Source organism: Filicampus tigris, chromosome 18 (assembly GCF_054856515.1).
Source record: "Filicampus tigris isolate MCC_2025a chromosome 18, RoL_Ftig_1.0, whole genome shotgun sequence".
NCBI classification, from domain to species: domain Eukaryota; kingdom Metazoa; phylum Chordata; class Actinopteri; order Syngnathiformes; family Syngnathidae; genus Filicampus; species Filicampus tigris.
Genome location: NC_141234.1, coordinates 7,104,155 through 7,119,111, shown reverse-complemented (window position 1 = coordinate 7,119,111; position 14,957 = coordinate 7,104,155). Strand labels below are relative to the sequence as shown.

The window sequence follows — 14,957 nt, the reverse complement described above, 5'->3', positions numbered from 1 at the left end:
ATACGACGACACCATTGCGACATTCGTCTTGCTTTAGCTATGACACCGACGTCGTCGTAAACAAATGTGTGCCAATTTTCTACCGGTAGCAAGTCTATCCTCATAAAATTAAAGCAATAGTGAAATGCTTAATTTTGCGCATCTTACAACACTCGCAAGATGAGACCAACATGCGCAGGACTCTAGCTAATTGCAATAATAATCAGCATAATGGTGAGTGGTGTTTTTAACCATTTATCTTTGCTTGTTTCAATGCTTGTACATTGCAATATGTCTTAAAAGTCAAAAGTTTAAGCTCTGAGGTGGCAATTTTGCAGGATCTCTGCGTGAAAGAGGCTTAAGCTTCACCCCATTTTTTGCTTAACAACACGTAACGCTACAATTTGTAATCTGTCAGCCCAGTAGTTTGGGCATAAATAACATGATAAAATTCAGAATAAAAACGTCAAGCTAAGCAGTATTGTGGCGAAAACATTTATCTGTTCCCGATTCTCCTTACTTTCAGTCCTCTCCCCAATGCCTCTCAGGGCTCTCACATGTCTCAGCATTAAGATTCATGAAGCACTCCGGTTGGTCATTAATATTTCATAAAGGCGCGTTTCTGTGACCTCACAGACTGCAGCGGATTACATAATAGCCTCTCTCCTTTCCAGACACGTCGGTACACACATTCAACATGAGCAACATGAAACAATATGGACAGGAACACTGAGATGAGACACAATGTCAGGCAATTAACCAAAGGTTGCATTTGGCCCCTCAATCTTCAATCATTTCAGCAAGACATTTGGCGCATTTGAAGGCTTGGTGGGAAGTTTCAAGTCAGCATTTGGTGATTTGATTACATACTGAAAACCAACCATTCACACTTATGGATAATTTAGTATTCAATTAAATGTATCCAGTTGTTGGAATGTGGGTGGAAGTACCCAGGAAGGGGAGAACATGTATATATTTTGTTGTTGTTGTTTTTTTAAGTCCTTGGTCAAGTGAAAAAAGCAGAAGCAAGGAAGTTAAGCCAGTGAGTGACGTTAGCGGGCAGTTTGTGTCTGCGTCCCAGGTAATCTGGTCAGCGGCAAAAGAGTTATCACTCACTAAAATAGACCCCCTTATGTGTGTATTTTCAGCCTCACAAATCTGGTGCGGGTCTGTGAGACAAGGGAGACGTCTGTCGTCCTCACTTGTCCCCGGCCTTGAACTTTCAAAAAGCAAGATTGTACTTTGTAAGGTTTTTTATTTGTTAGATTGGCTCGGCGGCCCAGATCATTTACCCTGACAGGCTGCTGCTGTTCCTCTGTTGCTACTTACTTTCTTACGACCTTATCCTTAAGTCACCCTTTCCTCCTTATTCCAGCCCTTTCCATTCACACGCGGGTTTATTGTTGTCAATGTCAGCCACCCTCTCCAAAACCTCTTAAGAGCTGAATTGTAATTCCATATAAGCTGAGCCCATGTTGCGACCACATGCACAAGAACATACAATGAGTGATCTGACCGCTACTGGTCATGTCTATTTCTTCACAGGGTGTAGCACTGTCATACGTGGTTCCAATAGCTCAGTATGCTGCAGTAATATGTGCTGTAACACATACATGTGAATATTGTTACATTGTCTACAACTGATCGTCCACAGTTGTATTCAAATATCCGCTGCTTAAAGTCTTATCGAACCATTTGTTAGCACAGTGTGTTGCATTGTTTATTTAGATGAATTTTGCTGACTTTCCTCAACTAGTTATGTTTTTACACAATGTGTTATTCTATTTGCTCTACACCTTGTTTGAAAGTAAACTTCAAAGGGAAGTATGATTAAACAGCTTGAAGCCTCTTTTTGGAACAATTGTCTAAAGACAAGTCGGGTCACTCGTATCCCAAGGCATCACTGTATAATAAAATCCAACTCCAATGTTATTGTTCTCCTGTCTGTTTTCATCCTGTTCTCTTTTGTCTTTGTCAGTGCCCTTGGAATCTGTGCTCTGTATGACTGCATTTCCAAAAAAATATCCACCGCAGTCCAGCTGGTACCCGATAGAGTCAGAATTCGATTTTTGTGGCTGATGGTACAGAGACATGTTATCACGGGAGGAGACTGAAGGGCAAAGAATAGCACAGTGTAAGCTCTAGGATATAAACTGCAACATTTAGCTCTAAGGCCCAGCAACTCAGGGCATAGAGCAACCGAGTAGACACTGTGGAGTATATCACTGCAGAGCTGAGACGGCCGCTGGGTAAGATAACATTAGCATGTGTGTTGTTGTGCCTTAGCTCTGGATGCTGCAGCATTATTTTCCAGAGTCCGTACGTTTCTCAACTTTGGCCTCGGTCTCCTCCCGGATAACTTTGCTTCCCACACCCAACAATTGTTGTGTAATCCCTCTAAAACGTGTAGGAATTTCTATGACAAAAAGTCAGTTTAGGCAGCATGAAGTTTCTCAATTATATATGCAGCCTTAACAGTCCACAAAGGACTTCCTTGAATGAACAAATGTAACTTCTGTTTGCGATAGAATTCAGTTGCTTTCAAGGGATGCTTGGATCCTACAAAAGGGATTCCTGTTTGGCTCTTCTTGGAACTTATTGAGTGAACCCTAAACCAGAGCAAAGGGCATGAGACAGTGCTGTTTTAAATACAACAGATTAGATTGAAGCTCATAAAAGCTATCAGAGTTAAGTGGAAGGATGTGGAGCTCCACAGAGGACTACTTTTCCCACCGGGGGTGCACCTGGGTATTCATTGCGGTCACAGCGCAATGTGAGGCACGTGAGAGGCCGTGATGCAAAACCTAGCGCTGACCCATATAACACTGGATATAGATTACTAGGCTGAAGACCTTAGGATCAGGTTCACATACCGCCGGGCCTGCTGAGGATTTTTGCACATCACTGTGCATGCGTAGACAATGGGTCAACAAAGAGACTCATCACACGCCTTCCGTTGACCCGTTCTGACACGTCCTTTATTATTCTAAGGAGACATATGTAGAATGGGGGAAAGGAGCAGTGTAGCGGAGACTGTGGAGTTATTTTACACTCCACAGTCTCCACGATGGTCTTCTCAGGGTCTTTAGTTAAGGTAGAGCAAAAGGGTACGCTAACGCTAGCAGGTAAGATGAAACAGGGTAAGATAAAATTCCAGAGGCCAAACAGATACAGCAGCAGGCTATGCATGCAAAACAAATTACTCTCCCATTCCACTTCTTGGTATTCCCATGGAAAAACATCCATATTCCCAGCAGCGGGAAGCAGATGGATCTCAGTGAGCGAGGGAGCGCTAGAGAGAGAGTCAGAGAGCGCGAGAGTGATGCATTTGGGTGCAGTGCGGTCGCAGTGCAGTAAGTGCAGAGGAGACACATGCGCTACAACGTGCGCGCCAGCGTCAATGACAAATCCTGTACTCATAACACACGGATTACCACAATACTGGCAGTTTGAAATTATGACATAATATTCCTGCTGTTCACATGTATCCATATTGCATGGCGAGTCTAGAAAGAAACACGTATACCGATTTGACTTTAGCCTCTCAGACACCCAAACAAGCCTAAATTTATCCACACCTGAACCCTTACTTACCTTGACAATAAACTTCGCTAACATACCCGTTAGTTAGCATCCAGATTGGCAAACATACCAATCGCATCAGCTGGATAGATATGGGAGGGGAGGATATAAATGCGTTATAACAGCTAACAAAGACCAATTAGCCTGATTTTGTTTAGTTTTATCACAACTAACAATCATGCTAGTTAGTATTATGACTTACCCAGAGGGCAACCACAGCAGATAAATTAGCTATACTAGGCTGCAAAAACAATTTAATTTGTCTCAAAAAGAAACACCACAATAAAGGAAAGGAGAGACTTAGAACTCATATACTGACTCATAAAGACCAATTTTCCTTATTTCTACCATTGCACTGCTAACGAGCAAGCTAGTCATCTGCCCAAATAATAACTTGGCAAGTTAGTTAGCTGACCGTTGTTTCTTAAAACAAAACAACAAAACAAGCACACCACAATAAAGGGAAGATGGGATTTATACTTGTTTTGCTAACTACTTCAGACCAATTTGCATGGTTTACAGTTTTATCACTGCTAACACGCTAACATCCCAGCCAGGCCAAAAACCACAGCAGTTAGCAATTTTGTAAGGTGAAATATTCCCCCCCCAAAACAAAAACGTTTTTACAGGCACACCCTTGTGATGCAACATTAGTTTATTCCAGCCAATAACACTTCATACTGGAAGGTGGGGGTAGTAAGTGTGAACAGCTAAATGGCTGATCACTAATTGGTAGACAACACTATAGTATTTATATTTGATAAGAGTGTCACTCTGTACATCTGTAGCGAGATTGTCATCTATTTCTATCCCATTTGAGTCATTTGTTAGAGCACAGAGTAACAAATGACAGTGGTTACAGTCCTTGTTCCATGCATGCATGATTCATAAGGCCTTTAAGGCAGGTGGTGGCCTGGGGAAGCGCTAACAGCAGGGTCATGGGAAACCAGAATTAATCTTTTACAAAAGTCTCCCACGGGCGAGCCAGATTTGCACCGGGCTCAAGATAGCATCTGCTAACTAATTAATGGCGAGTTTATTGAGGGTCCAGAATCCAATGCAAACTTGGCCAAATCCAACCAAAAACAAACTATACCAAAATGTATTTAACTAAAAGAAAGGCCCCACTGTTGGCATGAGGTTTCACACAAAATTAAAAAAAATTCCAACACTGACACACTTTGACAAAATGATTTAAAATGGTCGCGATAATAAATCATCCAAGTGCCATATTAGCCACAGATGACTATGAGGAACACACTCAAGGTTATTCTCGCTTTCCACTTATCCACTTTCAGGCAGCATCGCTCGTAAACTGGCACAAAAAAGGTCTAACGATAGACTTATTGGCCGGTCTCTTTCGGACAGAGCTTGCTGAATTGAACATCGCTGTGTTCACACAGCTGCTGAGAGTTGCTCTCTTGAGAAAATGAGACGCGTGCCGAGGTCAGCGACAGCTGCTTTCAACAGAAAAGGGCCATAGGCAGTGATGGTCTCTCTGAGATTAAAAAGCTGTAAACAGTTCAATTTAGTGCTTTCTTACCCATGGGATGATGCTAAACTTGCATGTCTTACACTCAACTGGTGGTACTTTTTGGAGCATTTTATAAACCGTGTGATGTTTACTTGGCCATCTTGCCCTAGTTCTACAGCGGAGTCACGTTACTGGCAAAGGGTATCGGCCTACCCACAAAAACCGCGCAATCAGACGTGCGCATCTCAAGCATGTCTGTGCCCCATTGAATTGGAATTGATGAAGTACAAATATTTGATTACTCTATTTACTTAAGTAGACTTTTCAGCCATTTGTACATTACTTGATTCTTTTTCGGAGAACTTCTTACTCCTACTCTGTACTTCTTGCTGCTTTCTTAGTCCAAATGCTGTTTTTTTTTTTTTTTCCAACCTTCACGGATGACCACGTGACAAAAAAAATAAAATAAATAAAATAGAGAGAGGTAATGTAAACTGCAGTGGAGCTCTTGATAGATTGAGATCTTGGGGACTTACAACGGAGAAACAAGGACGTGCAGAACACGTATTGTCAATAAATAGTATTGTGTACCTTTTACTTATGCTACTTTTACTTGTGGACTCGCAGGACAGCGACAAACTGTAATAGGTTTACTAAGGACAAAATACAGCATAGTTGTTGTCACTGACAAAAATGTCTACTATAAAGTTGTTAAAAATAAATGAAAGTCACATGTTTGTTTGTTTTTCTTCCCGGAATGATGATGGAACAGATAGAACTTAAGGACTACAAACAAGGCTATGCTGAAATATGCTGCGCAGAATCAATGATAAGTGCTAAGAAATGAGCACTGTGAACTATGAACTATTTAATGAACATTCTTTTGATTGTATGTATGTGTCCACTCACCCATCAGGGAGGCTTTTATTTGTTAGGCAGACGAAAATGGATTTATACAGCTCGTACGGGTGGGTGTGTTGACTACACAGTATTCATGACACTGATAATTGATTTGTGATGTTTAAGAAAAAAAGTCAAAAACAGGAATGAAGATGAGACCAAGACACAATTAAGCAAAAAAATAGCAGTTCAGTCGACTGCCACTAATTGTGGAGGATTCACGAATAGCGAAAATCAGTATACAACTGACATCCATGAAATGCTTTGGGGCGGGAAAACAAAATGCCAAACTCAAAAAGTTCTTCAAAATACGCTGATAAACATTCATATGTTTTCCACAAAAACAATTCAAGACATATACAATTGACCCGGTTCTTCAATCAATTAATCAAATAACTTTATGGACGCGGAGACAGTTCAGTCCTCCTGTCCAAAAAAAGCAGCCATCTTGTCATTTGAAAAGAAAGCCACTTGAACCAAAACATCAGTTCAATGTGCACAGGCAAACTGGTGATTCCAGTTTTAACAGCAAACACCCAAACTGGCGTCAAATTAAAATGCCAACCTTTAGCATACAAGCGATTGGAATCGACATAATGGAATGTAGTTCTGTATAACAAGCCCAAAACAAAATGCAATTCGCCGTGTTTGCATATTTTCAAACCGGTTCCAATAGGAACGCCATTGTGTTTGTAAAAGATGTCTAAAAATAGGATTTTGAAACTTGTGGGCTGAGACACTGTTGTCTGAATAAACATTGCGTTGGAAAACGGTAACAGCCAGAGGGCATTTTCATTATTTTATTTTGTTGTAGATGATTTGTACAAAACTGTCGAAGTCTAAAATGTTGGTGCGGGTCCAGATGACGGTGCAGAATTTTGGTGATTATTTGATGTCAGTTCAAGGTTTTAGTGTGCACAGAACACGGGTGACAATTTGATTTGAATTGCATTGCATTGAAATTTGGTTGATGTATAACCTTGGTTCAGGCTAAGCAAATTTTTACATTTTCTTCAAGGGAAAAGTTGACTTTTTAATAGCGTATACACATATTTGCGTCTCTGGAGCGGCTCCTGAGCCATCAAGTGCGAAAGTAAATCTGTTGTTGACTGCCTATTTCTAAAAATGGGTCGAAACGAACCGTTCCAAATGTTGGCAGACTGTGATGTCACAATCTCGCTGATATGCATAATAACCGCCCCCACACAGAGTTTCTCCGCCCATGACTTGGCAGTTAAACATAATAGGGGAAGAGCCATCATTTTCTGCTGTGGCTGCCAGACACTGAAATTATTATGCTAAAGCCACAAAGTAAGTAGAGCTGCAGTGTTAGCATAGGCTAGCGTTAGCTAACAGTGTTTTCAGTGTCCGATAATTGTGGGTAGAAGAAGAATGTGTTCTGTGATCAATCTACTGCATGCACCACATACACCGATCTGCTGCACTGATTGACAAGCCTAATCTGGTGGCATGGCGATGAAGCTCTGCCCCCCGGAGTGAAAGTTAAGCTTTTACTTCTCCCCTAAGGGGTGAAGTATCCTTTGTGTTTCTTAACCAAATAATTTAAGATACTTTTTATTCAAGCACCTGGGGACCGTTTTTTAAATGTGAAACTCAACTCAACATCCCCTCACACAAAAGCCGACAAAGTATAACTGTTGCCTCTGGCAAAGATAAGGGATTTTGTTTTTCTTGTAGTCATCTCGCATGGACATGTATGCCCTGAAACCTTGAAGTGACTGATGAGTTTTTGGTCTCTATGTCACATCCATGTCCACACAGTTATACAAGCGCCAACAAATGTATTGTTTGTATCTTTCTGGTTAGTATAGAATGTAACAAATCTGTGCTCTAATCCAACGTCCCAGCGGTCGTCTCAATTGGAAGTAAAACCAAAATGTACCAGAAAAACCAAACTCTCAACTCCACAAGTGTTGTAACAATATTTTTTTTTAAAAAGAACAATGCTCAGGGCACAGCCAAATGATTAACTCCACTTGTTAGATCACACCCTGCACACATGACACCACACCCTCAACGTCCCCATCTCACATTTGGCATTTGCTCACCTAATCTAAAATGGCAGCGTCAACAATAATGAGAAGGGCACCGCCAATTTTGACGTTAACGGGATGCGGAACCATGTGATTGGAAAATCACGGAAGACTTCAACTCATTGAGCATTTAAAGCAGTTTTACTTTAAAATGTTGCTCGATAGCTCATTGGAAAAATCCCAAATAATGTGCGCATTTTGCAAATCCAAATTCAAACACCTTATTAGTTGTACGTCTTTAGTGTATTGTTCAACAATTGTATTTTACAGGAAAATAATCGTATTCAGGGATCCAAGAAAGCCATTAGAACCATCTTTGAATCAAAATATACTTTTAATTTGTTTCCATATTAATTCCAAGATGTTACTCAAGTAAATATCAGTTGTTAAAAAATTGTACTTGAAAAATATGATTAATCGTGATTAATTATGGAAAACTTTTGCGATTAATTACTTCATTTAAATCAGCAATCCCTTTACAAAAATCTTAATAGCCAAAATCTGGGCGAGTACACCACCTATGGCATTTTATGTCTTACGAACAGTGGTTCAGTTCTTTTTACTCTTGTATGACAGTAAAAATGCTATTTGAAACATTGACCTGTGCCGTTATTATGATTTCTTTTTTATTGTCATAATAACAATCGGGGACCATTTCCTGAGGGAATTTTGACCGTTACAGACTTTGATACCAATCCACCAAAGAGTAAAGAAACAAACAAACAAACAAACACACTCGAGCATTCGCATGCAAGTTACAAAGGCCTCTCAGAAATCTTGTATTTATGAACTGACCTTTACCCGGATCACATCAGCGTTTGCCTGCTGAGTCCACAAAAATGCATTTAGGAAAAGAAAAAGGCACAAGGACCTGTTTAATCCTCAGCAGCTCGAGCCTTTTGACTCCGGCAGGATTCACGCGACTTCTTTTATAGCCGCCACTGTGTGTTTGTGTGTGCCAGAGAGAGAGTGAGTGAGATGGAAAGGAGATAGGAGAACTATGGATGGTGTTGATGTAAGTGAAACCAGACACACGCACACACACACACACACACACGCACACACTTGAGGAGAAACACACCTTGTCTTTACACCCTCAATCAGGTTTACGCACAAAACCTTCCCACCAGTCGGAAATAGGTTATCTTCACACTAGATCAGCACTGCTGTGTGTGTGTGTGTGTGTGTGCGTGAGTTCTTGATTTCAGTCTAGTCTCCCGACGACCATTAAATCCAGTGGGACCTCCATTCTCAAACACCTCAAGATCGTAAAATGGCGAGCTGGCCTGACCTCATTTTCAACCAGCACGGATTAATTTGTCAATTTATTTTCAAGACAAGAAGAAGAACGAACGTCCAAGGAAGTGGACTTTTGTCCAGCGCTAAACGTTTCGGTGTCACGAGCGTCGGAGATGAGCGCCAGCAGTCATGCGGATGACTGAACAGAAGTGCTGGTTACTAGTTGAATTTCGGTAGGTTGACACTTCCTGTTTTTCTACCCTGAAAATGTTTCAGCGAGAACCAGTTCTGACCGGTGGTCATTTTTATGAACAAAAGGTCCCGGAGGTCAGTTTAGTATGCTAACGCGTGGTTGTCAGGGTTCGCTTCTACGGCAAAAATTGCGGAAAATCGGGAATGCTTTCAAGTAAGGACGACAATGACCATCACAATCAAAAATACGATTCTACGACTCACACACAACTTCAAACTCAATAGTAATCATATATCTGGGGCATCGCTGATTTTCTTCACTTTAGCTCCACTTATTTCTGTTGTCTGGTCTTTCTTATTACTGGGATAGCTGCATTACTACAGTAAGATGATTAGCTCTTTAGTTTCCGTGCTTTAGTACTTCCCCAGTAGAACAATTTAAGTCTTTTTTGTCGAGGCTAATTAAGCCTCTCAACATCATTTCGGCTACGCTACAGTATAATTTGCACGGCTTTTTCTGGTGTTTTGGTTTTTGCTGTATTGAGTAAGCGGTTCGGAAATGGATGAATAGCTGTTTCAGTATCAATATGGAGGTACTTGATCAAAGTCCCCATTTTGGTACTGTGACAACACTATGACTATTTCAGAAAAAAAGTATTGTCATAAGATAATTACATTCTCAAAAATGATTAACTTTATTCTCTGAAAATTTACTTTTTTAATAAAAAAAAATTGAACTTTGTTTTCTGAATTTCAGACTTTAAAATTTAAATCTTGTGAACTGACTATTTCAGATTACAACTTTTTCAGAATTTTTCCAGTATATTCGTTCACTATATTCGCTATTTTCTTCATATTTTTATACTATTTTATATATGTTATTTTTATACGTTACATGTTTTTCATATTTGTCTTTCAAACAACTTTTTAAAATATTTTTTTATTAACATATATTTTTAGATTTTATATTATAGTTTTTTTTTCATTTATATTCAGAGATGACCAAAACTAATTCTCATCATACGACTTTCATTATAGAAGATGGTGACTTTTTTTCCCTTGCAAAGGTACTCTACATGGTCATTCTCGCAAGAATACATATCCTTTGTTATTTATTTGAAAAAATAACACTTTACTCTCAACTTTGTAATGACATAGTCCCAGCGAAATGCACATATGACTTTTTCTCGGAACAATCTGACCGAATATACGTAGTCTCAAATGTTAATCCGTACAACATGGGAGCTTGGCCATCGTCACGGAACACGTGTTGGGGCTTGGAGTTTGAGATTTCGCAGTTTGTTTCATCTTTCCAGACAATGAAAGAACAGGAAAGGAATCATGTAAACAATCTGTTTCCAAGTGTGCCGAATGCTTCGTTGGCGTTGCATTTGTGGTCACGAGTGTGTGCGCTCATGTGACGACTTGTGCCAGGATGCATCAGGGTGCTTGTCACTACGTCTGTGTGCTGACTAAGCAGCAAGTGACAGTCAGCAAATATTTCATCAAGAGGAAGTGGATTGCTCCCACTTCAGCTTGCAGCCATCTGCGAGCGAAAACCGCAAAAGCGCATGAACGCGGAACCCGAGTGAGACGATTGCTCAAGTGCAGATGCTGTCGGAATCATTCGGACCCTCTCTGGCCACCACAAGGCCGTATTTTCGAGATTCTTGTTGAGCCGAGCTATTCAGTATTGTTCTGCTCCTCATGTTTGTGGTTTTGTGCAGCACGATTGCTAGCCGCTTTCTTTATAACTTCATATCATTAGTCTGCTGACCAACGTCATGAATAGAGAGCAGTGTACATGTGAGTTTGTATATTGATACCATGGTTGTACAAAATGGTCACCTGATGCATCATCCGCCTAACCTGCCTGTTATGACCTGTTGTTCAGTTAAAAAAGGTCAACAAAAAAAGGATCAAACTCATCCTTAATGTGTCTTATTATTATTATTTTTGTGTATATATATATTTCACATATTTATATGAAATCAATCTCACATGCAGTGCTACATTGACTTATTTTTAATCATCTTTTTTTTTTTAGCATTAGTTGCTGAGCCCATTTGAACTTGGTTGCTCATCAAAACAGCAGCCCCCGTCAAGTCACATTAAAGGTTTCTCAGGGGAATTCAAGTGTGGGGTCTTGCAAACCACGTCATAAATGAGTATTAATTAACCCTCTTCTTACATTGTGGGTCAAATTGACCCACTGCAAAGTTTTACATTTTAACAAAATATATGCTACAACTTCTTATACTGGCCCATTTCTTTCTTTTTTTCCCACTTAACATTTTTTTTTTATTATTTCTGGGGGGATAGAAGACTGAATATGCAGTGTGTCAATGTTGGTTTATTAAAGAAAACACCATAACAGGAGTGTTAAGACAAGTAAACTTCCCTTAGGGGGGGAAAAAAGTTGGAAACTGTAATTCCCTTTTCATAGATGATGTCATTTAAACTGTTGCAAACCAAAACAGCAGCATCAGTCAAAGCATGGAATAGCAGCACAGATTAATTCAAGCATGTGCATCTCGCAAACTGCATGTTAACCCCCCCCCCCCCCCCTACCCCCCAAAAAAATCATGTTGGCCTCATGTTTGTTGTTTTCTTTATTTTACATATTTTATTTGTTTTCATTTACTTATGGATTTTTGTTTGGATTACTACGAATGTGGCGGGTCAAAGTGACGTCTGAACACTTTTGGTGTGCTAAGAAACAAATAACAGCAAAGATGACGTGGAGTTATGTGGAGGTGGCATCTTTACCGACGATTAGCCCTCCGGAAGAGTCTGACATGCATTTTTTATTTTTACGTTTTGCCTGGTCTGCTACTTGCTTCTTGACATTTCAAATGTTATTGTTTCAAATATCATATAAACTGCAGTAGACATGTATTAATGCTTGGGATGAATCGAAACGTGGCCTCAATACATCTACAGTTGAGTATACAATCATTCCAGTTCATAGTCTCATTATGAAAAGTTAACTTAATAACATTATGAAAGTTAACCCATTTAAACTCTGTTGCTGACCAAAACAGCAGCACCAGTGAGAACCGCATGTAGACACTCGCTCGGGTGAAGTTAAGTCCATTTGTTTTAAACGGCGCTTTCACTTGACATCAACTGCAGTAATGATTGATATCATCAAATCTTCATCCCGTCTGCAGGTGCGTAAATATAAGCGCTCCGTTTTGCAGAAATACAGTAGACAAAATAAGACAACTCACCAAAATGGCTCTGAAAGCTTCATTAATGTCGTTTCATGCGAGCTGCGGTCGTGGACCTGCACGCAAACACACACAAAAGGAAGTAAGACAACAAACAGAGAACACAAGACTGCCAAGCTTTTGCAGCGCAGTCACTCTAATGCAGTAGTTGGCACACACAAACACTTCACCGCTTGCCAACACGCAAACATCGATTCTCTGCAGCCAATTGGCTACATTCAAATGACACACACGCACACACAGTTAAAAGCAAAACAAAAATGCAATTACTCACTTTATGAGTGTCCATGCATCACTATCTACATCCCGTTCGCTAAATCACTTCGTTGCTTCTACCTGTCAGTGAAGTTGCAAATGAAGATGAGGCTAATTACACAGCTAATCCCCTTTAGTTCAGTGTCAATGTCATTGCAAACAGTCACGGAAAAACATGTTTGCCTCTGCAAATGTTTTTGTACAGTAAATGCTCCGCTCTCGCCCTACCCCCTCTCCTTCCTCCACCCACTGCACCAGCAACCTGAGATGCTGCAGCCGCCGGCAGGAGCCTCGGCAGCGGCTACAAAATGCTTCATAACAAAGCCCCCCTCCGATACCCCCAACACACACATAAACACACGGCAACTCTTCTCCCCGGTCCTCTACCTCCCCGCAGCTCGACTGGCTCCGTCGAGCCGGACACCGGGCTCACCTCGCCGGGTCGTATCAAGCCCCCGCCTCCGTGGTGCTGTCCTCCGTACGTCGACCAAGCTCCAATGCTCCGCTCTTCCGTCGCGAAGGCTCAGGCCGGCCGCGACTCTTAAAACTGCAACGCAAAGGTTTCAAATGCGTCTTTAAAGTAATATCGGAAGAAGCATACGCCGCGCTGGCTTCCGGCGACGTCACGGGTGCTTTGCATAAAACGGGGCGGGGCCGGCCGCCAGCTGGTGGAGGAACACAAACAAGCTCGCAACCGTCAAGCAAGTTTTGAACCTTCGTGTTGTCGCCAGTTGACTATCCACAGGCGTCATAAAACGTTATATGACTAATGTTACAATGAATCAATTAGGACAAATAAATCACTATTCGATGTGCCCAGTGTAAAATTTACAATAAATTCAACTATTTGAGAAATGATAAATAAATAGCAGCAAATTTCGGCTAAATGAATCCAACAAATATTAGGGGTCTTTTGATCCTGTAAATTCTTGGTGGGCCGACCTCTCTTTGTACTTGTAAATCCAACAGCCGGCGTCATGTTGATGTTATTATATCCACATGACACGTGGGCGTGACTGTTCACGCTGTCATTTGATTTTACGACAGCACAAGTTCTTACTGCAAGTACAATGCAAATGTTTGGTGGGGAACAAGAATTTCACAATTCTGTGCAGCAGGCCTCTGCTATGTGAAGTCAAGTGAGTGCAAGCAACAGTTTTGCACAAACAGCGTCGGTGCACAATCGATATATTGTTGGAATGAGCTCCTTTCTCCTGAATGCTGTCATTGCTTTTGCTGATTAGAAGTTACTCGTGCTGTTGTTCAACAGTGCAAACTGTTGTCGAGGTAGTCTTTTTTTTCCTCTTCATTTTTCTCAAACACTGCAACAGTGTGCTTGCACGTAAACCTGTGCTTCCCCTCATGTGAGTAATGTTCTTTGGATTAATGGGAATCGTTTTAAGAGTCGCAGGAGAAACAGAAACCCTTTCTTATCTTACTAGACCAGCGAAGGGGTGTGGGATTAAACGGCTTTAGGCAATTTTATGCGACGCAATAATGAGCCAAAGGCGAGAAAAACAGGAGATTTTTTGTGTGGAGGCAAAATCTGCATTTTCCTTTACTTTAGAACAGTTCCCAAGTGTGTCTTAACATGTCTGTGACATGCTTTCGTCGTGAGAATTACAGCTCACTTGTGTGTGTGTTTGGGTGCTAAAAAATGAATGTATTTTCTCTCATGGAGGCAGCGCATCATACACTTGTCAATAGGTGAATGGATCTGTGCAAGTGGTGCATGCAGCAGACAAGCGCAACAACTTTACTCCAACATTGTTGACAACTTCACAGTGCAATCAAGAAACTTAACGACGATGTTAACACTACTGTGTACATCCAACAAAATTCCATGCAGCTCTGCTTACCTTTTAGATAGTAGTCCAGCTCAAAAATGGCAGCTCTTCACCCAGCCTAGCTGCCAAGTGAAGAAGTTCATGTGGGGGTAATATTATGTAATTTAATCTTTTATAAAATGATTAAAATAGATCCTGCATTTTGATAATTCTAACGTATACTTGACAAAAACGGCACACATAGATAAACATTTCTTTGGAC

The 14,957-nt window shown here is 40.8% G+C and overlaps 1 protein-coding gene across 3 annotated transcripts in view; it reads right to left on the bottom strand.

Annotated features, from left to right (window-relative positions):
- The window catches only part of slc45a4a (solute carrier family 45 member 4a), a 33,985-nt gene extending 20,433 nt beyond the window's left edge, over window positions 1-13,552 (bottom strand). The window contains exons 1-3 of one of the 3 annotated variants that reach the window (XM_086014211.1): window positions 13,342-13,552; window positions 12,928-12,989; window positions 12,654-12,709 (exon numbers count right to left, since the gene is read on the bottom strand). The gene's annotated coding sequence lies outside the window, so the exon portion shown is untranslated. Of the gene's footprint in view, window positions 1-8,784; window positions 8,882-12,653; window positions 12,710-12,927; window positions 12,990-13,341 lie in introns of those variants that run through there. The other 2 variants (XM_086014209.1, XM_086014212.1) reach the window with 2 other exon arrangements.
- Between the last annotated feature and the right edge of the window lie 1,405 nt (window positions 13,553-14,957).